This window comes from Diabrotica undecimpunctata, chromosome 5 (genome assembly GCF_040954645.1).
Source record: "Diabrotica undecimpunctata isolate CICGRU chromosome 5, icDiaUnde3, whole genome shotgun sequence".
NCBI lineage: Eukaryota > Metazoa > Arthropoda > Insecta > Coleoptera > Chrysomelidae > Diabrotica > Diabrotica undecimpunctata.
The window spans coordinates 98336177-98350960 of NC_092807.1; the positions used below are offsets into that span (position 1 = coordinate 98336177).

The following is a 14784-nucleotide window of genomic DNA, read 5'->3' on the forward strand; positions in this document are numbered from 1 at the left end:
CAGATGTAGTATAATGACAATTTGTAGATTAGAAAATTACTTTTCTCATTAGCTTAAAAATAAAAACTTATCGAAAGTAATTAAATTAAGAGAGCAACAGTTAGTCGTTTTAACAATAATTATGCTTGAAAATATATAATTCAAATGACATACCCAAAGATTACAAGTTAAATAATTTGAAAAACCAAAAAAAAAAAATACAAATAAATTAATAAATACGACAAATGAGCTAATATCACTGTCAATTAAGATTATAAACTTCAAAATTTACAGTAAACAAGGTATCAAAGACATGTCATATTGTTGTTGATCCTTGTTTAACTTATTGTGAATGCTATGGACAAGCGGCTTAATTTTGTAATACTAGTTTTTGTGGGTAAAAAGGAGACCAAGTATACAAAGTAATTCGTGAATAATTGTATGCATTGGAAAAGATAAAGTGGATGTACTAAAGTCCTTTTACCCTATGACGGTTGATATGCAAATAAGATATGATCAGTGGGCTTCAAACAGTGAGCGTTAATATTTAATTCCGATCGCTTGAAAATTAAAAATATTTAATTTCCTCTATTTTATGTTCAGTAATAATATTGGATTTTACTGTATTAAAGGCAAATAAAATGAATACAATATGTATATACAGGGCGTGTTAAAAGAAGTGGGACAGAATATTTCGAATACTCGAAATTATTTGTCGACATCAAGGCCTCTATAAGTCTCTATTTTGCGTAGAGTGAAAATTATACGAATGGTTTTGCATGCAGTAAAATTGGATAATACTTGCCAAGTTGCAGGTATATCCAAATCTGAATAAAATACATCCAAGACTTTACTTTCTGCAGACACTGTATTAAATACAACCTTGAAACAAATTGGCATTAAATCACTTCCGACTTTTCAGCAAAACAAAAGGTTGAAACACGTGTAGTCCAGTCAATAATACCAAAGCTATTGAAAGTATGCAGTCCAGTAATTAGACCGAAGGTACTTTATCGTTTAACTAAAACGCAAAGTCCGAATTGAATTTCCCAAAAAAACTTTTTTGTTACTTCTTTTTAGCAAAAGATTTGTCCTATTTACTGTCTAACATTTCACTATCAGAGTCGTCACTATCTGAATGGTCTATCCGAATAATTAGAGGTCGGACCTCATCTATAACTCGCTAGGTTTGAAAAGACTGAACGATTATGTCTTCCGTATGTCTAATACAATTTTGCCATTGTTCTACGTTTATTTGTTCTAGCGATTCTTTCCATAAACTAAGAACGCTAGCGTGATCTGTTGTTTTGGATGCATATTTGTCATAAAAAATTTTGGCTATATCCAAAGTAACACAATTGCATTATAGTCGCAATGGTAGGGCGGAAATCGAAGAACTTCATGATCATATTTAAGAGCCATTTGGTCAGTAACAAATTTCTTGTGAGTTTTGTGCTCTATACACCTTTGAAGTAAAACACTATTAAAAAAATGGCACTGTGATAAATTTTCTTTTCTGTAAACCATAACTTTATTTCTTCTTGTTTCCAGCTGCTTAAAGGTATTATCTCTTCTACTCTTGAGTGGTAAGATGCATTATCCATTACTATTATGGATGGTCGATCCAATTTTTTTAACAAATTATCTTCAAACCAATCTATATAAATATTTGCATCCATATTTCCATGGTGATCACCTGTATTCTTTGTAGACGAAAAAATTAAACTAGCGTCAGAAATAAAACCCTCGTCATTTCCAGCATGAAGTATATTGTAGCGTTTACCATTACCGGAACGACTAGAAGAATAACATTTCGTGGTGCCATCTTGCCACGATGATTTTGACATATTTCCTTTAGCGAAAATCCAAGTTTCATCTAAAAATACAACTTGCCTCGAACTATCAGACGTTTCATTGTTCATGTATTTTCTTAAAAAATGCCACCGTTTTGAAACAACATTAGAGAGTTCACACAATACTTGTCTATTATTTGTCTTTTTATATCGAAAACCTAAATATTTCAGCATTCTCTACAAACTTGTTAAACTAATATCACACAGTTCCTTGTCTTTTATATTTTGTAACACAGCACTAATTGTTAGATGTTCTTTGGCTTTATACATATTATATATAATATTTTTAATATCAAGTTTAATTGACTGGTGAAAATCTAAAGTTTTTGGATGTACTTTATTTATTTCATCCTCACTCATGTTATTAATTCTTCGCAATTTCCTTTCTGAGATACCGCAAGTATCGCATGTGCGTTTCTGAACTGCCATAACAGATGTTAATGGACCCATATTATTTTTTTCCAAATTGAAAAAACTTTCGACTTTCAGAACTATACGCCATTCTTCTGGAGATAACACTTTACGTTTCGACTGTATTTTATTTTCTTTCAAATTACTCATTTTACTTTAAAGTGGCGCTTCACTAGGTACACTACTATTAAAAAATAGGTACTTATATACAACTACTACACCCTTAAAAGGACGAGAGTTGTAAAACAGACGAAACAATCGACAAATTATTTAACAGCCAATGCTAAACAAGCATAAACACTGCATTGATTGTGATTGCAAAAACCGTTCACATGTTTTAAATAAGATTTTTGCTGATTATATATTTTGCTAAATTATTAAATAACACTATTACAATACACGATCATTAATTATTTTTTAACGATAAACAGAAGTGTAATATGATGACAAGTTTGAATTTGATCTACTTTGTCGATAACAGTGTCGTTAACAGAATGATATTTTTAAATAACATGAATCATTTTTCAATGATTGTGTGGATTTAAGAAATACATTCCTAAACAAATTTTTAAAGTGTGTATAAAGGATAATACAATTATTATGACACATGGTACTTCTTATCTTTCAAATAATATGTTCTTGTAAAGGCATAACTTTAATTATTGGCTAAACCTACATTATACGCTACGTCAGAAGAAATTAAAAAAAAACTAACGTAAAAAAATTAATAAATTCACTGTTTAAATAAATATTCCGGACTCGTACTATTGCAATAAAATATTAAAACCAATAAACGATAACTTGTTGAGCAGTGCTAATTGAAACAACAGAGCAGTAAAATGTTATTCATAAAGGTAGTGTAAAATATTTTGTACGTAAAATATTTTTCTTCGTAGACATTTGTTAACAAATGTCTACGAAGAATTGTTCGTATATTCTGACCTAACAGCATCAGAAACGACGATCTGCTACACCTGACCGAACAAAAGAGGGTACAAAATGAAATTAAGTCCAGAAAGTGGGGTTGGATCGGTCACACACTCCGAAAAAATAGTTGCAGTATCGCAAAGACTGCACTAGAGTGGAATCCCCAAGGGAAAAGAAAAAGAGGTCGCCCAGTACAAACTTGGAGAAGATCCATCATGGACGAGATAAGAGGCCAAGGAAAGTCTTGGAATGAGGTGAAGGCCTTAGCGCAAAATAGAACCCGATGGCGCGTTTTCACTGAAGCTCTATGCTCCACTTAGGAGTTCAAGAACCTTATATATATATATATATATATATATATATATATATATATATATATATATATATATATATATATATATATATATATATATATAGTGTAAAATATATCGCCGCTTATCTGGTCCGCTAGTAATAAAGTTACCAGCATTTAATTGCAAAGCGGTCTTCTTAGGTGGAAAATACTTTATATAGGCCTTAGCGCAAAATAGAACCCGATGGCGCGTTTTCACTGAAGCTCTATGCTCCACTTAGGAGTTCAAGAACCTTATATATATATATATATATATATATATATATATATATATATATATATATATATATATATATATATAGTGTAAAATATATCGCCGCTTATCTGGTCCGCTAGTAATAAAGTTACCAGCATTTAATTGCAAAGCGGTCTTCTTAGGTGGAAAATACTTTATATAGGAGTATTATTGAAATAGCTTAAGAAGCGTATTATTATACTACTCTTGCTATGAAAAACGCGTCTATGAGATATATTTTTATTAATTAGAAACCCTCTTAAGCAGATTTATATTCGGCGAGCTTCTTATTTCAAACTATAAACTTTAATTAGAAGTTAATTAATATTGCCGCTCCGTATATGTGCTAGTTTCTACTGTAGTTTATATTGTTTAATTTTTCTGAGCGAAACAAGAATGATTACACAATTTAAACTCTTGAGTTTAATGAAAAATGTCATTTACGCCTCGAAAAATTCAATATTAGAGAAATTATTCAGATGAAAGCATAAATTCTGTGTAGATTAATTAAAACTTGATAATTAAATAATGGCGTGCAAACAAATTGAAAATACCTGATTGATATTTTTTGTATTTTTTAGTGCTACACGTAACATTATCGTCCTACTCTACAGATTCAACGTGCTCGAAAAGCTTTTCCACCTCACAAATTGTGTTTCCTTGCAAAAGATGTTTTTTTATGGTAAGTTTTAATTTTGTGTGTCTTTTTAACCAACTTTTGTTCTTAAATATTTAAAGACGTTCGTTTTTTTGTTAGTTCTGTTTTCTTTGATTATGATCTTTAATTTTGTTCTTTCGGTGTTTATTTTCCTTTTTCTTCGTTTCAGAACTCTATTTTATAAGTTTGAATTATTATTTTTTTTAATTTATCCGTGGGTAAGGATCCAAGATTATATGACAAGAAGGCTTCCCATTGGTCCTGATGCTGCTGTTAACCCATCAGGTTGGATGACTCATGCAAATTTTGAAAAATATTTACTGCACTTCATCAGATATTCCCTAGTCGATATGAATAACAAGTGTCTGCTAAAACTAGATAACCATGATAGCCGTATTTTGCCAAAAGGGCTTAACATCTGTAAAAATATTGTAGTTATACTACTCAGCATTCCACCTCATATTAGTCATAAGTTACAGCCCTTAAATAACAACGTGTATGGACCCTTTTATCCTGTAGAGCAGTATCGTTTGTTACACCACTGGGTTTTCCAATTTGTTAGATATCTGGCACTATTTCATGCCATTTTAGGCTGTCTTATTCTATTAAAGGGATTCCTCAGATGCCTCAGAATATCGTGAGATTACAAAAGATGATAGCAAAGTGTTATTTGAACTCTAAAATGTTAATAACCCGTAGTACAAAGCTGATTGTGATGTTTTCATTGGTTTTTATTTAAAGTATTATGATTATAGTTTAAGATACTTTCACTTTTTTCACTTTTCAATTTGTACAAAGTACAAAGTGAAAGGGACATTGACCCACAAACCATTCGGGCACTCAATAAAGACATATCGAAAGCTGTGAGAAGAGATATTAGGAAATTTAAACATGAAAAAATCGTACAGACTATAGAGCAAAACAGGAGCATGAAGGTAATGAGACGAAAAATGGCGACAAGTAGAAAAGAAATTTTTCAGCTTAGGAATAAAGAGGGTGAAGTAACAACAGACAGACAGAAGATCCTTGAAATAGTCGAAGAATTCTACACAAACCAAATTAACAATAACGTAAATGAAGACAGTAGACAAAAGGTTCAAAACCAGGGATCTGAGGACATTCCAGAAATTACTTAAGATGAGGTACAATATGCACCCAAAAAAAATGGAAAACAACAAGGCGCCAGGAGATGATGGAATAGTTACAGAAGCTATAAAACTTGGCGGAACTTCTCTTCTGAAAAAAATACGAGACCTCTTCAATCTCTGCTTGTATAGTGAAAAAATTCCTATAGCTTGGAATATCTCCATTACAATTCTTCTGCATAAAAAGGGTGACAACATGAACCTAGAGAATTACAGGCCAATTTCTCTACTCAACCATTTATACAAACTGTACACCAGAATAATAACCAATCGATTGGAAGCAAAATTTGAGCTATATCCGCCAAGAGAACAGGCTGGTTTTTGTCCCAACTACGGTACAAATGACCACCTACAGTGCATAAAAGTCTTGATTGAAAAATCAATTGAATATAATAGACCTCTAGTTCAAACATTTATAGACTTCCATAAAGCGTTTGATACTATCGAACTACCCGCACTTCTAAAGGCATTGGAAGATTGTCGAATTGATCATAGGTACACCAATATTAACAATAATAATATAACAACCTTAAAAATAAAAAACTGGAGAAAAAAGCACGAAACAGATCAGAATGGAGAAAAATCCTGGAACAGGCCAAGACCCAAAAAGGGTTGTCGAGCCAGTGATGATGATGATGACACCAATATTATAGAAAATATATACAGAAATACTACAACAACTATAAATCTGCAAGCTCCTACCAATAAGATACATATCAGGAGAGGTATTCAACAGGGAGATACTATGTGGCCTAAGTTGTTCATTACTGTACTTGAACATGCTTTGAAGTCACTGGAATGGGAAAGTAAAGGAATAAATATTGATGGTGAGATGCTTAGTGATCTACGATTCGCAGATGATATTGTTCTGATTTCAGATGACCTAAAGGCTGCCAGTGATATGTTGAACAAACTCAGCGATGCAGCACGTAAAGTAGGTCTAAATATTAACTACCAAAAGATAAAAATGATGACTAATTTATTTCCGAACCATCCTTTAAGGGTAGAAGAGGTCGAAATTGAAATTGTTGACAGCTACATATACCTTGGAGATACGGTAAAAATTAGCAGAGATAATCAAACTGCTGAGCTGCTAAGAAGAATAACACTGGGATGGGCAGTATATGGAAGACTGCGTGATATTTTTAAAGGTGATATACCTATCAGCTTAAAAACAAGAGCCTTTTATCAGTGTGTCCTGCCTGTCCTTACATATGGCGCAGAAAAACTTACCCTAACAAGGATATCTACACGAAAACTACAAGTAAGGCAACGTAGAATGAAAAGATCATTGTTAGGCATAACGTTGCAAGATAGGGTAAGAAACGAAGAAATCCGTAGAAAAAGTGGTGTAGAAGAGAAGACATTATAAAACACATAGCCAAAATTAAATGGAGGTGGCCAGGACACGTCGCTAGTATGAAGGATAATAGGTAGACCAAAAAATGTCCACCTATTGGAGGTTTTTCAGGGAGGCATATGTTCAGAAGTAGACCACTATGGGCTGGTGATGATGATGATTTTAAGATATGAAAATATAAAAAAACTTATGTTATATTATATTATATCCGCAACTAGATATCATCATTATCATTCTGGCTTTACAACCATGAGTGAGTCCTAGCCTTTCAAGAATTTCTCTCCAGTATGTACTCCCATATTTCTCATGTCTTCATCTATGTTATCAAGGAACATTGTACTGGGTCTTCCTCTTCTTCTCTGACAAATGGGTCTACTAAGCAGTGTTTTTCTAGCTGGGTCATTTTGTCCCATCCACATTATATGCCCTATCCACCTCAGACATCCTAGCTTAATATGTTCTACGATATCAGGTTCCTGGTATATTCTTTAAAGTTTGAAGTTGTATCGTCTTCTCCACACTCCATTGTCATTCACTGCTTCATAGATTCGCCTTAGTACTTTTTTCGAAAGAACCTAACATGTTTTCATTATTTTTTGTTAGAGTCCAGATCTCTAAACCATATGTTAGAACTGGGCGTATTATTGTTTTGTAGAGTTTAATTTTTGTATTTCTCGTTATAATTGTGGATTTAAAAGGAAGATTGAGCCCAAAATTGAGATTTTGGCAGTGCAAATTCGGCGGTTCATCTTTGCGGTAGTATTATTTTTGGTGTTGAGGAGCGCTCCCAGGTATACAAATTCGTTCACTGCTTCGATGATGTCGATTTCTATAACAAGTGGTCTTAGGATTTGGGGTTGCGTGCTTATTTTAATATACTTGGTTTTGTTGGTGTTTAGTATTAAAACGATTTTTGCAGTTGATTCTTTTAATGCTACATACGCCTCTCGTACAGCTTATTCCGTATAACAATATTGATATCATCGGCATAGGCCAGGAATTTCACTGATTTATTATATATATTAAACCGGTGGTTGTGATTTGTGACATACGTATTACTTTTTTCAGAGCCAGATTGACAGTATACAGGAGGGAGGGTCTCCCTGGCGCAGTCCGTTATTTGTTTTAAACGGTTCAGATAGTTCCTCCAGAATTAGTACTCTACATTCAAGAATTAGTTTTGTTAAATTTACCAACTGATTTGGTATTCCTAGCTTTTTCATTGCTTTGAACATTTTTCTTCTATTCACCACAGAGTCGTAGGCTGCTTTGTAGTCTATAAATATGTGATGAGTATTAATGCCATATTCCAGTGTTTTTTCCAAAATTTGTTTCAGGGTTGCAATCCGATTAATTTTCGATTTACCACCTTTGAAACCAGCCTGGCATTTTCCTACTATCCGTTCTGCATATAGTGCCGTACATATGGTGCTGCATATGCTGACATACTACTGTGGAAAATTATTTTATACGCTGCATTTAGAAGCTTAATTCCTCTGTGGTTAAAACATTCAAAGATATCTCCTTTTTTTGTGTATGGTTCAAAGTATTCCAATATTCCAATCATTGGGGAGGGATTTCTGTATCCATATTTCTTTTATAAGCTGCTGTAATGCCATTATGGTAACATGGCTACCTTCTTTATATAGTTCAGCTGGGAGATTATCTATTCTGGGTGATTTGTTTCTGGCTAGTTTTTTAACTGCATCATTAAGTCCAAGAATCGTTGGTGGTTAGTCTTCCCTCTCATCTGCTCTCCTTACCTTATCTCTTTCATCTTCCAGGTTTTCTTCTTCTTCCTCTATATTAAATGCCTGGTTAAAGTATTCCACCCATCTATTCAATAAATTCTTCCTTATTGTTGATAGGTCTCCATTCTGACTTCTGCATTTTCTTGTGGTTGCCTTGAATTCTTTTCTGTTGATATTAACTTTCTTATAGAATACTAGAGAGATGTTACAATTTTTAGCCGTTATTGCAATGCAATATATAACATCTACTAACGATATTTTGTGATCCATTTTAGGTTCCAAATGTGAGAAGATTTTAATACCACAATCTTAACATACTCTGGATAAAAAGGATTATTTTGGTCTTTGAAAGGTTTTATTTTCAACTTTATTTCTCAAAACCAGTTGGAGATTTACTACAGACTGCATAAGATATTTGTACCATTATACATTTCTAAAACATGCTCAATCGTACCACTAACTGTGTAGATTTTAGCAATAGAAAATGTGTGTAGAATATCAGTACTAGTAATTATTATTGGTCCAATTAAAAACAACTGTATTACCACTACTTTAAGTGTGAATTTATGCAAGTTTTGTGTAGCTCTAAATTTAACAACATTGCAAAAAATGTATAACCTAAACTATACTCTTTTGTAGAGAAAATCTGTATGGGTCGATGGTTTATTAAAGCAAATAAATATGATATAATCAAACATACAATTTTCAGATTTATTTCAAAGGAAAAAATGAGCATATTCTGTATTAAAAAATATTGATTTAATCCAAACCAAAATCCGAACCAAAAGTTCTTAAATATTGTCAGGTGTTGCGTCAGTTACTTGGGTAATAAGTAATATTCGATGCTACCTCTAACGGTTTAACTGTGATAATTAGTTGACGATAAGAAAATAATTCTAACAACACTACATGTGGTTTATGTTGAGTATAAGGTGAGTGCGTTAAAAAAACAGGAGGCAAGTGACGGATATAGCCAAGTCTTGAGTGTTAAAGTTCCCTATGTCTTTACTAATAGCTTTTGAAATGATTTTGTTTAAATTATTTACCTCTGTATCATTCGTTGAGTCTTGATATTTGATTTCCCTGCTTTTTTGCATTAGGTCTTTTGTATTTCATTTTTTCTTGTTTGCTTGTCTTGTTACTTCTTCTGTGCCTTCTTTAGGGCGTTCACCAACGTTTGGTTAAGCTGTTCAATATTGGTTTCATCTTACATGTCTTTCTGTAGGTTATTGGCTATTTCTTGCTAGTACGCGTTTTAGGAATTGCAGTGAATGTTACTTTTTTACTCCTAGATGGGTTTCTTTTTTATTTTTGTTTGGTTTTTTTATTTGGTCTGCTCCGGTTGCTTTTCTATTCTTTTATTTTGTGATTGTCCCCCTAGGTTTCATTGTTACGTAGTCAATTTCATAAGAAGTTTGTTTAGAGTCTACGGTTATACCACATATTCTTATAATTGCATTTATTGATAATTTTGTAAGCGAAATTTTAGCCTCCAGTCAAATCATTTTTAATTTGACTAATAATCTTGTTTCATTATTGCTGATATGTTTGCATTGAAATGCAAAGAATGGGTCCACTTGGCTCCGATTTTTTTCTTTTTAGGTCCGTTCAATGAAGCTTAAACAAGTCAAACGACAAATAGTTTTAAGGCAACGAGAACAAGAAAATGTTGTAGCTGTCTTCGGCCATACTTCACGTGGATCATACAACCATTTTCAGACTTATATATATATATATATATATATATTTTTTTTTTGTATCAGATATACTTTACTTTTATCAACCTTTAAGTTTTTTATGTACGTTGTATAAAGAGAAAAGATTTTTTAAATAAACTGTGTTCCACTTCCATGCAATGCGTTTGTTACAATAATAAGAGTAATTTTTTTGTAGCGTACACAGATAGATATTTCTCGAGCATACACTTTCAATTTTCACCTCATATGTCATTAAAAATATCTTTTGCACCTTTTTTGGACTTAACAACACTTTATGTTTGGACCAGTAATAATTACAGACCAAAAATAGTCTAAGATCCCACTTCAAAATCACTACGTATATAATGTTATAATCAAACTCACATTTTACATACATTTAAAATTAGGAAAATAGGTTGAAAGTTAAAAAGTGGCTGAAATATTTTTATTTCAACGAATAGTAATTGATTTTTGAATAAACATTTTATTTCGTTCGTTTTGATTTTATTTATAAAATACGCTGCTCCTGACGTATATGAATGATTTTTTATCAAATTAGAGCTAATTTTTTTAATATATAGGGTTATCTGAGGAAAAATGGTCGCAAATTATGGTCGCCTGCTGCCAAAAACTCCTCGATGTATTAAAGATAAAATAAAATAGATATAGCGCGCATCGCCACTGGTTTGAAGTGTCAGTTATGTGACTTGTAAATATAGCCATCATTAGGTTGATAGTTTTTAAATAATGCGTCGATAGATAGTGTAATAGTATACCTAGAGACCAGGGAAATAAAAATTTTTGTCATGACACTAAACGATATTTCTGAGTAGTATGGATTTCTGTAACAAGAACCTAGATGTTTGCTGCAGTCAATTTTTTGGACTTAGTTATTAACATATTAATATCAAAAACGGTCAATTTTCACGGTTTTCGTCTATCAGCAAAAAGTGAACCATTTAAAACAAATTTAAGAGTAATAAACTTATATTACATAATATGTATTATAACTTTATTTGTATAAAAAACTTTATAAGGACTTTTTTTTAAGTAAAAAAATTTGATTTTATATAAATGTTAATAACTTTTTAAAGAATAAACTTAGAACCTTCATATTATACAGTATGTTGGTTCTTATAGTGTTTAAAGTATGGTCAGAATTTCAAAGAAGCGATCGGTTAAATAGTTTAAATGTTATTTAATTTGTTTATACCCAAAATTAATTTTTTTTGCAACAATATAAGTCAGAAAATTGTGAAGTTACAGTAACTCTACAAATAGCTTATGAAAGAAGAAGATTTATTCTTCAATATTATTAACACAAATTGAAGAAAAACAATTATAAATATTACAAAATTATTTTACAAAAACGTGTCAATTGTTTGCTTATAAACAATTAGAATAACTTTTTAACTGTTGCCTCCACAAAAATTGTTTATTCATATTTGGAAAGCCTGCATTTTTTTACAAGTTCTTAAAAAGAAAAAGTTGTTTTATGACAATTTATTACGAAGTTAGTCCCTTTTTTTAAATTGACAACAGCTTTGTTTGCTGTCTATAATAACAATTAAGATATTTAATTAGCGCCATTTGAAAAAACATATTTTAAAGTTTACATGTGACATATTTGAAAGAGATTAACATTTGATGGTATCGTCCACAAAACTTCAAAATGTGGTTCTCAAAATCGGTCAGATTTGAAACTGGCGGAAGCGATGAAAAGGGGGAAGAAGCGGTTAACTATATCTCTGGTTCTTGTTTATGGATTTCGATGTTTCTTTTTTAATTTGTATGTACTTTTTGTATGTATTATTCAGATAAATAAATAAATAAATTGATAAATAAATCATTTAATTTGCTTTAACAATTTTTTCTTCTATTTTTTACTTTTTTTTAGTAATGTTTGTGGTAATTTTTATTGTAAAATATAGATTATAATATTTTTCCCTATTTCCTATATACATATAAGATATAACAAATATTCATATACGTCATCAGCAGCGCATTTTAATTAAAAATTAAGTGAACAAAATAAAATTTTTGTTCACAAATTAATTACTATTAATTAAATTAAAAATATTTGCGGCCACTTTTTGATGGGCAACCTATTATCAATGTGTTCTCCTAATTTTAAATATACGAAAAAATGTGAGTTTGATTAACTACGAACTACGTGATATACGTAGTGATCTTGCAGTAGGATCTTGTACTAAAAGTAATTGTAAGCCATATTGCACTTACACAAAAAACGCACAAAAATGTAGTAGGTGTGCATAGGGTATAAAATGTTAGGAACCAAACAATTTTATTCTGATAATATAATAGATCCATATTTTTTGTACAGTAAATGTTCTTAAAATTTATTTAACCCTAGAAAGGTGGATTATAATTTACTGGTAGTTATGGTGGACTATTTTTACGACATCTAACAAAAAATTGGAAAAAATAATGAAAATGTAATTATAAACAATTTTATTACAAAAAATTAGAAAAAATGAAAGTCTCAGTTCTTCTTCTTGATGTGCCTATCCGTTACGAATGTTGGCGATTATCATGGAAATCTTTATCTTATCTGCAGCAGCACGGAAAAGCTGCACAGATGTTGTATTGAACCAGATTCTGAGGTTCTTTAACCAAGATGATATTCTTCTTCCTGGACCTCGTTTTCCAAATATTTTTCCTTGCAGGATGGCTTGAAGTCTCAGTAAGTGATACAAATATAAATAAAGTCGATGTACACTACTTGTTTGCACACATTGTACATATATTACCTCGGTGTTCGCCACATATAGCGTGATGGCATTGGTTACAATATGTAGCAGTCATCCGTCTCTTTTTACTTGGACAATGTAAACATGTCTTGCGTTTCTTTTAATCAGGTATTGGACGTTCAACTTCTTCGGGAATTTTGAGGATATCTTTAATATTTTGCTTTAGATTTCAACGTAAATTTGTAATACCTAATCGTTGTTTCAGCCAGGGTTTGGCGAGATGACGAGCCAATTCAATCATGTATTCGTATCGGGATAAAACTTTTCTAATCGCTTTTAATGTGTTTGTGGTATAAATAACATACGAGTTAATACTTGCAATATTTATCATATAGAAGATACGCAAAGGAAATCTCCTCGTTTTACGACCCACATTCATATTCGAACATATCTTGTCAAATGTATCCACTCCACTTTTCGTTCCATTATAATCAGTTATTATAGTGAATTTACCATTTATTTTAAAAACATCAGCACCTTCGTGAAGTGTTGAAAGAAGTAAAACTACCTTATTTTCCTTCGACATATATGATGCCAATGTCTTTCTTTTATCAAAGCTAAACATAGATGTATTGAGGACTCTGTTCTTTACGTTTAACAATTCCTGTGGAATTTCTCTTTTTTGCGAAAAGTTCTGATAATTGTCAATTTGTACTGATCTTTTAATAACTCCTCTGCTAAGCTAATTGATGTAAACTAGTTGCCTATGGTAATATTTATGTTGCTACCATGAACTGATTTTGTAGGTTTCTCTACAAAATATGTACCCAACAGCAAACCATTTGTATTGGTTTTCTTGCCTAAATAAGGAATACAATCGATCATATATTTCGAAGAGCTAGCACACATCATAATGATTTTGAGACCATACGAATTAAGTTTATCAGGTCACTCGAATGTCCTATCAGGACATTGGAAGAGGGCAACGTCCTCAAAATCCTACTAACTGTTCTTCAATAGTCAGATAGGATAAAGGTGTATATGATTCTCTGCAGATGATAATAGAAATATCCCATAGTTCGTGTATATGCGCAAAAGAATCATCACGCTGCCTTTCTTTTCGTGTTTTCCTTTCATTAAACCTAAGACAGTTTATGAGATATTTGAAACGCTGACCACTCATGCAGACCTGATAAAATTTTCCTGATATATTGCTATCAAATATATATTTTATGAATAGATGACTGCCTTTATTTGCTGCAGACATTATTAAAATTGCCAATAAAGTTTTTACCTCAATTTACTCATGTTAGTAATATTTGCAGGACTAGCATATTTTTTAAATTTTCTTGTAATTTTAGTATTTAAGTGTAACAGAGTATGACATAATATATCATCTGAAAAAAAAATGTAAGAAATATTCTTCAAATTTTGTGTAGTTTTTGGCATTTCCTTTGGGACCAGCTATAAAATGAATAATATTTCTAGCTGCTGTTCTTTTTGACAATTCAGATATTTTGCTTTACCATTTATGCCCGTTTTTACCCTTTAGACCCTTTCCCGGATGTACAATAAACTGAGAAACAGTGGCGTTCTCACCTGATATTCCAGGTACTTCTTATATATTTTTCGCTTTCCACTAATATTGCTTTTATATCTGGATCCATTCAATTTACAGATGAACTGGTTACACTGGATGGTTGAA

The 14784-nt window shown here is 31.6% G+C and overlaps 1 protein-coding gene across 1 annotated transcript in view; it reads left to right on the top strand.

The window, feature by feature from the left end:
- Positions 1-10086, top strand: part of LOC140440712 (uncharacterized) — a 216012-nt gene extending 205926 nt beyond the window's left edge. Inside the window, exons 4-5 of the mRNA XM_072531074.1 lie at positions 4339-4439; positions 8947-10086. The gene's annotated coding sequence lies outside the window, so the exon portion shown is untranslated. The remainder of the gene's footprint in view (positions 1-4338; positions 4440-8946) is intronic.
- The last annotated feature ends 4698 nt before the right edge of the window (positions 10087-14784 follow it).